This window comes from Coptis chinensis, chromosome 3, assembly GCF_015680905.1.
Source record: "Coptis chinensis isolate HL-2020 chromosome 3, ASM1568090v1, whole genome shotgun sequence".
In the NCBI taxonomy this organism is placed as follows: domain Eukaryota; kingdom Viridiplantae; phylum Streptophyta; class Magnoliopsida; order Ranunculales; family Ranunculaceae; genus Coptis; species Coptis chinensis.
In genome coordinates, this window is record NC_141458.1 from 43,126,725 (window position 1) to 43,138,498 (window position 11,774).

An 11,774-nucleotide genomic window follows, 5' to 3' on the forward strand; every position below is an offset into this window, starting at 1 on the left:
GTCCTAACAACATTCCACCATCCTACGGTTGATGCGGAACAAATTAAATTAAGGGTATTCCCTTTCACCTTAGCCCGATAAAGGCGGCGTCTTGGTTAACTGCCCAAAGCCTAATTACGTGGACTCGTAGGCTAAACTTGTTCACTATTTTATGGAACATTTTTACACACCCCTAAAGACGGATGAGATGCTTTCCAAGATTCATTTCTTTTCGACAAAATCCTCATGAATCATTTTCGGAGGCTTGGAATCGTTTCACCCGATCTGCTTATAGAGTGTCCACACCATAACTTAGCGAAAGACACGTTAGTTAGTGCCCTTTTCAAAGGACTTCTACACCACCATAAAGAAGTCCTTGACATAATGAATGGGGGGTAGTTTCTTAAGCAAAGGAGCCTCGGAGGCTTATAAATTTTTAGAGGATCAAACTAAAGCGAAATAATAATGGGGGTAGTGATGATTACTCCCTCCGCTAGTTCTTCTTCAACAGTTAAGGCGCGGTATGTTTGAAATTAAATCACGATTCGAGCTTAAAACTCTAATCGAAACACTCACTAAAAAGGTAGAGGCCATTTCTGTACAACAAAAGCCTATCCCCGTCATGAATGTAAATTCAAACCCATGTAGTTTACGTTGGAGTCCCGAGCATCCCGACTCCCACTGTCCTATAGCCTATGAACGGGCTTGTTCCATTAATAGTGAACCTAACCCTTGGAGACAAAATCCCAACTCCGGTTGGAGAAATAACCAACAAGTCACACCTCAAGGGTACAATAATCAATATGTTAGGCCAACGAACAGGCTTTAACCAAGCTCCACTCACGACAATGACGAGTCGGGGTAATTTTAATAATTATAACAACCAAGTGCAACCTCGACAAGGTCAAGCACAAGGTCAAGGTAATTATAATAATTATAATGCTAATAGAGGTATCGTTCGGTCAATAATAATTATCAAAATCCACCCATAAATAATTCACGTGAAATAGTTCGGTCCACACCACCCGCGACTACTACACCCACACAACCGGATCGCCTTGACACCTTCATACAAGTGAGCCAAAAACTTTTCCAAACCATGGCTCAATCTAACCAACGGCTTCTACAATCCGTTAATAATTTAACCCAACAAATTGGCTCAAGATAAAGCCCAAACTAAAGGTGTGTTGCCGGTCACGCATGATACCTAATCCTAAAACAACAAACACACGACCTTTGAGGTAACCGATAATACTAGTAATGAATATGAAAATGTAGGTGAGATAAATGCCATCACCACTCTCCGGATTTCGGCGAGTGGTTGATAACAAGGTAACTATGCCTATAGTTACCCCACCAAGATAACCCTACACCTACTATTTTACTAGATACCGCAATAGAAACCGAAGAGCCTATCAATGTAGAGGTACCGATTCTAACACACCCTAAGAAACGAGAAAGCCACGGTTAAACATCCGGTGATACCTTTGCTAAATATAGAAGCGAAACCACCGTTTCCACAAAAATTAGCCATGTTAACTAGGGATACAAATTCACGAGGAGATTAGGGGACGTTTTAAGAATCTAACTATAAACCTTCCCTTCCTCGAAGCTATTAAAAGCTACCACATCATGCTAAGTTTCTTAAGGAATTGTGTACTACTAGGCGTAAGACAAATATACCAAAAGCATTTTTAACGAACAATTCCCAACCTTATCTGAAAATAATGGAATTGTTAAAAGTACAAGGACCACGGTTAGATCCATTGTCTGATGCACCTTAGGAGATTCCTATCGACGACGACGTTATTAGACACGGGGGCTAGTGTTAACTTACTCCCATTTTATTTGTATAGACAAATAGGTCTAGACAAGATGCAACCCACTAAAATGGCGTTGCAATTAGGCGATCGGTCTATTAAGTATCCTAAGGGTGTCGTCGAAAATGTTACGGTAAAAATTCGGATTTTTTACTATCCGGCTGATTTTGTAGTCCTCGATCTGAGGAATTAAGCTAACGACTCTGTCCGATCATTTTAGGGCGTCCTTTCTTGGCAACTGCCCAATGCGCTCATTAATTGCCGTGATGGTTCAATGTCTATGTCTTTTGGCCATCTTCTTTGTTGAAGTCAATGTTTTAAAAACAAGGACCGCAGTTACCCGATTAGATATGGATGGAGAGGTAAGCATGATCGAGAGCTTAAACCGAGATTATTTCAACAACACGTTCCACGATAGTCATATGCCCAAAATTCTTTCCTTTGGAAAGTCGACTCCAACATTTTCATCCCTACACTAGTCGATACATATATTATTGATGAGGGCCGGGATAGATGACTTTCTCAAAGATGTAGAGGACTACCATAGTAATGTGGATATGACCAATCTAGATGAGGAATTGATGAGTTTCTTCGTAGGTGACAATTCACCCTATCAAGAACTAACTTGCACAACATCCACCTCGACTCCCCTCCTTCCACCCTTTCAAAGGAATCTCGAGTTTGCACTTTCGATCCTTTTTGTTTCTCCCGTGCTTCATAATTTTTTAAATCCTCCTAGAAAACAGATACTTGAAAGGACAAACTATTTGACACCTTCATCTTCAGAATTGAGGCAGTCCACTACACACACCTGATGAATGAATTCGGTGCTAAAACCACATCCTCATTGTTATGCAGGGCTGTCTTTCTACAACTTATCCATATCCACCATATTCTCCACAACCATTCACTTTTCCACACTTATTTACTAAAACACCCACTCATTCAAAAATTAAAAAGAAGGTGCATGATAGGTTACACAATAGGGTAATCCGACTTAGTTTAGATTCCACTAGGTTTTGCGTCGTAGAAAATCTTGGTGCTTGATTGTGTTTGGATATGTTTTCTGTGATATTTATTTATGGAATGATCCACAACTATTTAGGTTGTTGATATATGATCAACTGCATGTCATACATATGTTTTAGATAAAGTCTCGAGTCCTGACTATAAGCGACTCAAATTACGTGTTTGGTGCACTTCCTTTCACTTTAATATATTGGTGAGTGCACCATTAAAGGTAACCGGCCCTCCTATGGAGTGTGTGGCTGTAAGTACGGATCCTAAGTCCACGGTTCACATAGTTCCGTTTTCCACTCTTGCATATTTTTCTAGCATTTTTGAGTCATGTTTTTCTATGGTGTGAATTATGTCTTTATTGCTTATTGTTTTTCCTTCTAAAATATATATATATATATATATATATATATATATATATATATATATATATATATATATATATAAAAAAAAAAAAAAAAAAAAAAAAAAATAAAAAATAAAAATAAAAATAAACATAGTAATCTAGAAAGTCTCGGGAATCGATTTGTAAAAGACCATTTGCTAAAAAACAAATTTTCTAAGCCGTTGTAAAAATTTGTTTGGGGTGGGTGTTAAATGTTCGATACTAAAATGTTTTATGTCCAATTAGAGTTGCTTAGGCGTTTAATTGTATTACGATTCGGATTGACATAATTTATTAATTTAGAGTTCATTAGTTAAGCATAACTTACGTCATGCACGCACTTCGAGGCGTTTTCCACTATCTCGTATGTCACTTGAAGTCGGAATAGAGTGTTTTATGGATCATTGGATAGGAAATTCTCTCCTGATCATTTCCATATCTCATTAAAAAAATCGGACCCGTAACGGCGGGAATTTTGAATTGAAGTTAGCAAAAAAAAAAAAAAAAAAAAAAATCAAAATTTCGATTTTGGGCTTGGGCCCAACCAGCGCCCACGACCCGGCCTTTCGGCGTATACCTTCCTTCTCAAAACAGTTCATCGTTTTCATCTTCCACGCCATTAAAAAGCTTGAAAACCCAACAAAAATAAAAATTAAAAAGAAAACCACAATAACTCACGCCAACCATCAAAGATCCAATTCAAATCTCCTCTAAAACTAAAACCACACCACCTCCACCAATTTAACCCAACAAAACCACCGAAAAATCAAAATTTGGTGCTGCCACGCCACCACATCACCACCACCATCGTTTTTTATCGGTAAGGCCTTTCCTCATTACTCCTACACCTTTACAAACCCCAAACCGTATTCAAACTTCAAATGGCTCAACAACGCCCGAATTATCTGGGAGACAAGTTTTCCTTTGCCGACCACTTCGCCGTTTTTTTTGTGACGAAATGGCTAGTAGAGACGGGTAGTTTGTGGTACTCGACCAAAGCCTTCTACCATGAAGACTTGGTCCGCGGTTCTACAACACCCGAGGGGAGTTGGAGGGAGTAGGATTTTTGTGATGGTAAGGAAGAAGAGGAGGGGAGTTGACTCTTTGATCATTTGTTGGAGATTCTAGGCATTCCGCCTAGAATCCATCTGATGCCACTTACAGAGGAGCCCCAGTTTGGCCAGGGTAGAGCCTCTCGATGGGCGTGACTATCATCAATGGGAGCTACAATACAAACTCCCATTGTGTGCGTATGCGCATCCCTCGGGACCAACCGGTGGCTCTGACTCGGTGGATTAATCGGAATGTCCTAGGAAGGACAAGGTCGGCGACATCGGTCCGACCTGCCTCCACGTCTTATGGGTACTCTAGGGAGGCGGAAGTACGATTTTTGTATCTTGGACTTTTTGCATGATGATTAGGGTCGGAAAGTCTTTGGCACCTCTTCCCGTGTTAATCACCAAGATCATCTTTGAAGATGAAAGCGACTCCGGCCGATAGGATTTACATTACCCCTGCACCGTAACACGCGTATCTATAGGGAGTGTGTCCAACAAGTTTGGAGGAGGGCTGAGGATAGAGAAGAAGAAGAAGAGGATGGTGGAGCTGAGAATGAAGAGGAGGCCGGGGACATCGGGGATGCCTCAGGGATGAGGAAGACTTGACTGCTTTGATGCGGATGCCTTCCGGAGGTGTTGGTTCGATCTGAGCGCGCATGGCTATGCTTCATAGGGGCATCGCGTTTACTAAACACTATCTGTCTGAGACCTCCGGACTTCGACAGGCGACTATTCATCACAACCGAGATCCGCACCCGAGAGGATGAGAGATGGGAACGGCGAGGGCTGAGATGGAAGCCCGGCCGGTTTAGAGTGGATATGCTTGCACGCTTCCCACCTCATCTGACTCTGCTTCGAGGACACAAAACTCTGAGGCATGGCGTCGTCGACGAAGGGCGACTCTGGTGGACCTTCGGAGCCCGGGGAGCCACCACTAGAGAGTGTGCCCTCGCCACCGCTGATGGCGAGGTGTTTAGAAGTCCGAGGTTTGATAGTGGTTGTTGTTTTATTTATTTTTGTTGTTTTATTGTAATGTAACTTTTATTTTAAGTAATTTGAATTTTGTAGTGAAAGGTACTCGAATGAAATTTTAATATAAGGGGTTATTTTCGGTATGTGTGGTTGTTTCATATTGATCCCACCTTCCCAACTTGTTTGGGGTGGTTTTATCAATTCAAGCTTTATTTTTATATAACCTACTATTAGAATTTATTCTGAGTCAAGGTGAAAATATGGTTGTTTAGGCATATCTATGAGTGAGAATCATTGTAGGATGAAATTTAGATTAAATAGGTACATTCAATCATAAATCAACCTAAAAGATCTTGGGGTTTGAATTAGAATCAAGAAAATGAGTTGTTTCCGTTTTGGGTTTGGAAATTTTAGGATTTCGGAAAGCTGCCGTAATTAGTTTTGGCAACTTTCCGATCCATTTTAGCAACTTTAAACCTATATAAACTTGATACAATCTATCCTCACAACTCACACTACACCTAAACTCCATCACTCACCCTTCACACCCGCGATTCCCCGTTTAGTCTCCATTTTAGCAAATCTGCAACTTCGAGCGCGCCCAGCCTTTAGAGGAAGCCTTCTTCGCTACACTTCTTGACGAAAAAATTTTACTTTCGAGCGCGCCAGCGCAGAGGCAAAAAGCGCACTCAGCTTTAAAAACACTGGAATTCCAAAATACAAAGAAGCTGACTTCGCGCCCTAGTTTGGCCTTTCAGCGCTGACTTCCGTGGACCAGAAATTTTCGGTTTTTGTAGCGTAGTACCCGGTTGTTTTGCAGCTGTTCCAGGCGTAGTTTTGAGATGACATCTCCTATAATAATACCGAACAGTCTTTTCGAGATTTGTTCCAAAGCACTACTTACGGTGCTTGGTTTTGTAGGTGATCACATCGTTGGTGGGAACCTCTTATGGTAAGGCCGGCTGAACTTTATTCTCCGGCAGACTTGCATCTTATTTTTATAATAACTGCATTTTCTTTGAGAGACCGGATGGAGAACAAGTGTTCTCCATCAACATTGATGATGAACCAATGGAAATTACCGGGTTCTTGCTAGCATTTGTTCTTGGACTTGCTATGCCCACTGAGATACAAGACCCATGGTGCTATTAGGGTCGATAATATGCATGTCTACACTTATGAGTCTTTGCACGAGGCTTATGGGGCGAGCATTTTCCAGATTGAGAGGACCAAGGGGACTATAACGTTGCCGCGGTAGCTTTGTCCATGAACATAGGAACTGTTATGTTTTGGATTATGCTAAACATTTTAGGGGAATGGCGTTTTTCTTACGTGAATGGCGCCACTTGCGCGGCCGTTTTCCTTGCTTTAGCCACGGGCCGCCCGGTTCTGGACCTTCCCGAACTTTGATGTCTAGTTTAGCACGAGCCCATACCATGAGGCATAAGTACCTTCTTATGCCTGTTCTAATTCACGTATTATGCTATGTTTCTTTCCTGTTTTTGTACACGTTTCCGCAGATTGGATTAGGGTAGACGCGGTCGCGACCCACCAATAGTATTATTCGATCTTTCCGTGCAATGACGTTGGCAAGGGTGGCGGATCTGACCTCACCAGGTTGCACCCTACACCCCATCGGACCAAGTGGCACTTAATAGGTTAGCAACCATAGATGATAAATGGCGTGAAGCACGGCAAATTATCATAGCATGGCGGGGCGAAAGGAGCCTCACTTCTTTATAGAAGTAGAGGATGGCGAATATGACGAATAACGTTGGGGAGTGGAGGTAAATTTTAGTTTCTGTTAGTGTCTGCTTATGTCCCAAGCAATTTAATTCTGTTAACCCCATAATGGGTGGAACTTTTATAGAGTTGCGTAAGTTTTTATTTCCTATATTAGTACGTTCTAACCTTGTTTTGCGGATGTTTACGAATTTCCGCGGCTTTCAATGGTACTTTTTCCTACCCTCTTTATTTAAATGCTTTGAGGATAGGGCATGCTTCTTGTTTGGGGGGCATAGAAATACGTGTAATTAAGACATCTGCTAGGATATAAATATGTATAATATGCATTTGTTTTCTAGTTAAAATTTCAAAAAATTTAAAAATATAAATAAATAAGTTATGCTATACACTTAGGAATATTGGTATTGTTTCTTTCTCCATGCTCTTAACAATCTAGAAGTCTCCGCGTAAATTGTTTAGCGTCGAGAATAATTGTTAGAAACTTAGGTTAATATATAGGTAATAATCTTTACATCTATCTATAAATATATGACATGAGTATCTATGATTGTTAGCGATAAGTTTCTGAATCTAGGCTAGAGTACTTATTCTACAAAAATCCTGTGAGAATATAGCCTAAAAGCCTTATATGAGCCGAAACATTTGAGAAATGACACAAGGGAGAAGTAAAATCGGGATAGAGAAATCACACGTCCACTTGCTTGATCACTAAACCATATCCTAAAAGCGAGAATTTAGGCCCTCTTTGGATCGATATAGCCAGAAATTCAAACCTATGAATTATTTTTCGCTAGTAAGCTAATCGAGCCTTTCATTAGCCCTTCCATAAACCACAATTCCTTTACCCCTGTTACAAAAACAAAACAAAAAAAAAAAAAAAAAAAATCAACCTACCTAATTTAGAATAAGTCTGAGAATAGAATGATGAAGAAAAGAAGAAGAGAAAACACCGTGTAAACAAAAATTAGTTAGTGCTTCAGAAAAATAAAGAAAATAAGTTTCCATCCAAAGAAAAGAAAAATAAAAATAGAAATAAAATAAAAACTCCAAAAATAGAATAAAAGGGAGTCAAAAGCCAAAGAAAAGAAAAAAAATATGGCTAAGGATGGAAACAAAGTGTAGAAGCAAAAGTAAATAACAAGGTTTTCTCTAGTTACATAATATGAAGACTCTATTATCTCAGACTTGTCCTTTTGAATATCCATTTCCTTCCTTCTTAAACCATCTCCTAATCCCCGTAACACCTAATAAAGACCTCTAGCTCAATTAGGAATAGGTTAGTGTGATAGTAAGTGGCAGATGTGTTTGATCGACTCCGACTTCCTGTGTGTCATTGAGATTGTAAGGTAAAGTGTGCACTGTATTAATCGGAGTAGCGAAACTTGAGTGGAAAAATCAGAGTGTTGTTTCTTGACTATTATTGTGAGAACCTACTTAAGGACGCTATTCCGAGTTCTCAGAAACAAACCTGCTAAACATTTTATAGTACTACTCATTGTGTATATGTTTATTGTAGATGATATATTATTATGCATATATTAGCTTAGGTTTCTGACTTGGTTATTCTTATTCAATTGCTAGAGAGAGATGTATAGATAGTTGAGCATGAATAAGGAAACAATAGTTTTATTTTCTTAGTCGTTGTAGTATAGATGAAGTTTGTGAGTACCTTCACTGGAAAACTCTCACGAGGCTATAACTCGTCCACTAGGGAATTCCTAGTGGTTTAAGGCCTTGTTGCATATGGTCAATGCAATCGCACTCAGCAAAACGAGAGTAGTTAGAACTCCATTTTTGGTCACTTATTCTAATTTCTCATCTTTGCTTGAGGACAAGCAAAATGCTGTTTGGGGGTGGTTTGATAAGAGCCCAAAACTGTAGTTTTAACCCCTTAATAATCATCTTGTTAGACCAATTATGTGAATAATAAGTAAGAGTTAATACGACACGATTACGTGTTTTTATGCATTTCGGGGCTTCAAAGTCCATTATGTGCGAAAATGTGCCACTTTAGCGAGATAAAGGAGCAAAAGTCAGCAGAACTTCCAAATGCCATATATTTGGACTCAGACCTCGGAATTGGGCCTACCTTATGTCAAAACGACCGGCTCGGAAAGAGCTTTGCAATGGTCCAAGCCTTGACCCAATCAGAGGAGCAAAAGTGGATGAAAAGTCTGTTGAAGCCGAATCTAGTTTGAAGAGGCCTTTTTGGAAAAGACCGGTTTTGGGCCGATTCTCCGCCCCAAAACATGGCTCCAAGCCCATGCACGATTTTTGGATCTGGATGTATAAAAACAAAAGCTTGCCTCATTGTTAATGGCAGGCAGGGGCAGTTAGGTTAGGTAGCTAGTTAGACCTAAATTAATATATAGAATTCTAGATCTAGTTTTAATTAATTAATTAAGTTTTAGTTCCATTACAATTCTTGTTTTAGATTAAATTCTTGAATGATTGTTCTTGATTGATTAGATAAATAAAATAGTTATTATTCAATTTCGTTCTTGTCATTTCCATTCTAGATCTAATTTAAATTCTTGTTCTTATTCCATTCCAGCCATTAAATTAGATTCATTATTGTTAATTAAGTAAATCTCAATTTCTTACATTATGTTTAGTTTAGATTCAATGGGAAATGTTAGTTTGATGACTCAAGGCTAAACCTCCATTAGAGGGGTTGATGAAGCCTTGATGAAAACTTAGTGGTTAGTATAGAATTGGTAGTAGAATCTATTCCACTCTAGAAGGTCGAGTGTTTAAGCCATGAGAATGGGTGGGCGACCTCACATGCTAGTTAGTATCCGGTAGGAATGCCATGAACACTAGGGATTAGACTCGAAATTCTTGCCGTGAAAACGTAAGAATCGAGATCACGACAATCTATACTAGGTTATTAAGTTGGATTCGAGGTGGATTTAATTCCCTATTTTCTTTATCTAGAGTCAACAATTGTATTTCCGTAGCTTCGTAGATTATCTTTAGTTTATATTTTATCTTGTTATTTATTATATCTAGTTATTTAAAATAACGCGTCTTGTTAGCATAACATTTCGTAAAGCTCTCATTGACTTAAGGCTGATTTCTTAGACTTAGAAGACAATCCATGCTAGGGAACTAGGAGTGGAACGAACTTCCTACTCCACTTAGTGCAATTCGCATCGAGAGTAGAAGCTTGATAATTGAGATAGTAAAAGATCAGTTTTAGTTTACTTACGTTTTGAAAGCATCGTTCATTTCGTAGGTAGACTATATAATTTACAGTTATCAGGTCCCTTCCCTGTTTCCCACGGTTTCATTTATATTCTAGTTGTCGTGGACTACGTGTCTAAATGGATAGAGGCCCTAGCTTGCCGTAGCAATGACCACAAGACCGTTGTATTTTTTATTAAAGAATATATTTTCTGTCGGTTTGGCATTCCTAAAGCCATCATTAGTGATGGTGGAACACATTTTTGCAACAGAGTTGTTGCATCCCTAGTAAAAAAGTATGGAGTTACACTTAAAGTAGCAACTCCTTATCATCCACAAACTAGCGGACAAGTAGAAGTTTCTAATAGGGAAATCAAAAAGATTTTAGAAACAATCAGAAACCCCGATAGGAAAGATCGGTCGAAGTGTCTATCGGATGCCTTATGGGCGATATAGAACTTCTTTCAAAACTCCTATAGGTATGTCTCCCTTTAGACTTGTATTTGGGAAACCATGTCATTTGCCCGTTGAATTAGAGCACCGTGCTCTGTGGGCTATAAAAAGCCTTAACTTCAATATTGATGAGGCAGGTGTCAAACGCAAATTGTAATTGAATGAGCTTGAAGAAATCCGTAGCGATTCTTACGATCTCGCGAAGGATTATAAAGCTAACATGAAATGTGTTCATGATAAGCAAATCTTGCGCAAAGAGTTTGTGGTCGGTCAAAAGGTCTTGCTTTACAACTCTCGTCTACATATTTTCCCAGGGAAACTAAAAACCCGTTGGTCTGGTCCTTTTCTAGTTACTGAAGTCACCCCTTACGGGGCAATCACTTTGGTAAATCCCAATGACAATAGTACCTTTCAAGTTAATGGTCAACGGTTAAAACATTTTCACGAACTTCTGTCCCCTGATGTAGAGGAAGTCCTTTTACAGGACCCTGTCTATGAGGATTGACCTTTGTCATTGGTGTACTTCATTTCACTTCCATATAGTGGTAAGAGCACCATTCAGGTAACCGGCCCTCCCTATGGAGTGTGTGGCTATAAGTACCGGAACCTAAGTCCACGGTTAACATAATTCACGTTTTCCACTTTTGCATGTTTTCTCGGTTTTGGAGTCATGTTCCTCTATAGGGTGAATTATGTATTTATTGTTTTTCGTTTTTCTTATAATAAACTAATAAAAAATAAATAAAAAAATAAAAAAAAAAATAATAATAAAAATATTCTTAATCATAGAAATAGCAATCAAACAAGTCTTGGGAATCTGACTTTAAACGACCCGCGTTAGAACAAATTTTGTGTTTAAAAATTTGTTTGGGGGTGGGCAATCGGTCTTTCCATCTGGATTGCTCAAACTTTCCATTTGTGTTGCTTAGGCCCATTACTTGTAGTTCAATTGGGTTGACGTAATCTAAACTTAGATTTCCTTCGTTCACATAACTTACGTCACACACGCACTTCGAGGTGTTTTTCCACTCTTTTATACGTCACCCATGGTTGGAATTGAGTGTTTTATGGATCATTGGATTGGAAATTCTCTACTGATCATTTCTATAACTCATTCGCCAAAATCGGGCAAGTAACGAAGCGGCAAATTGAATTTGA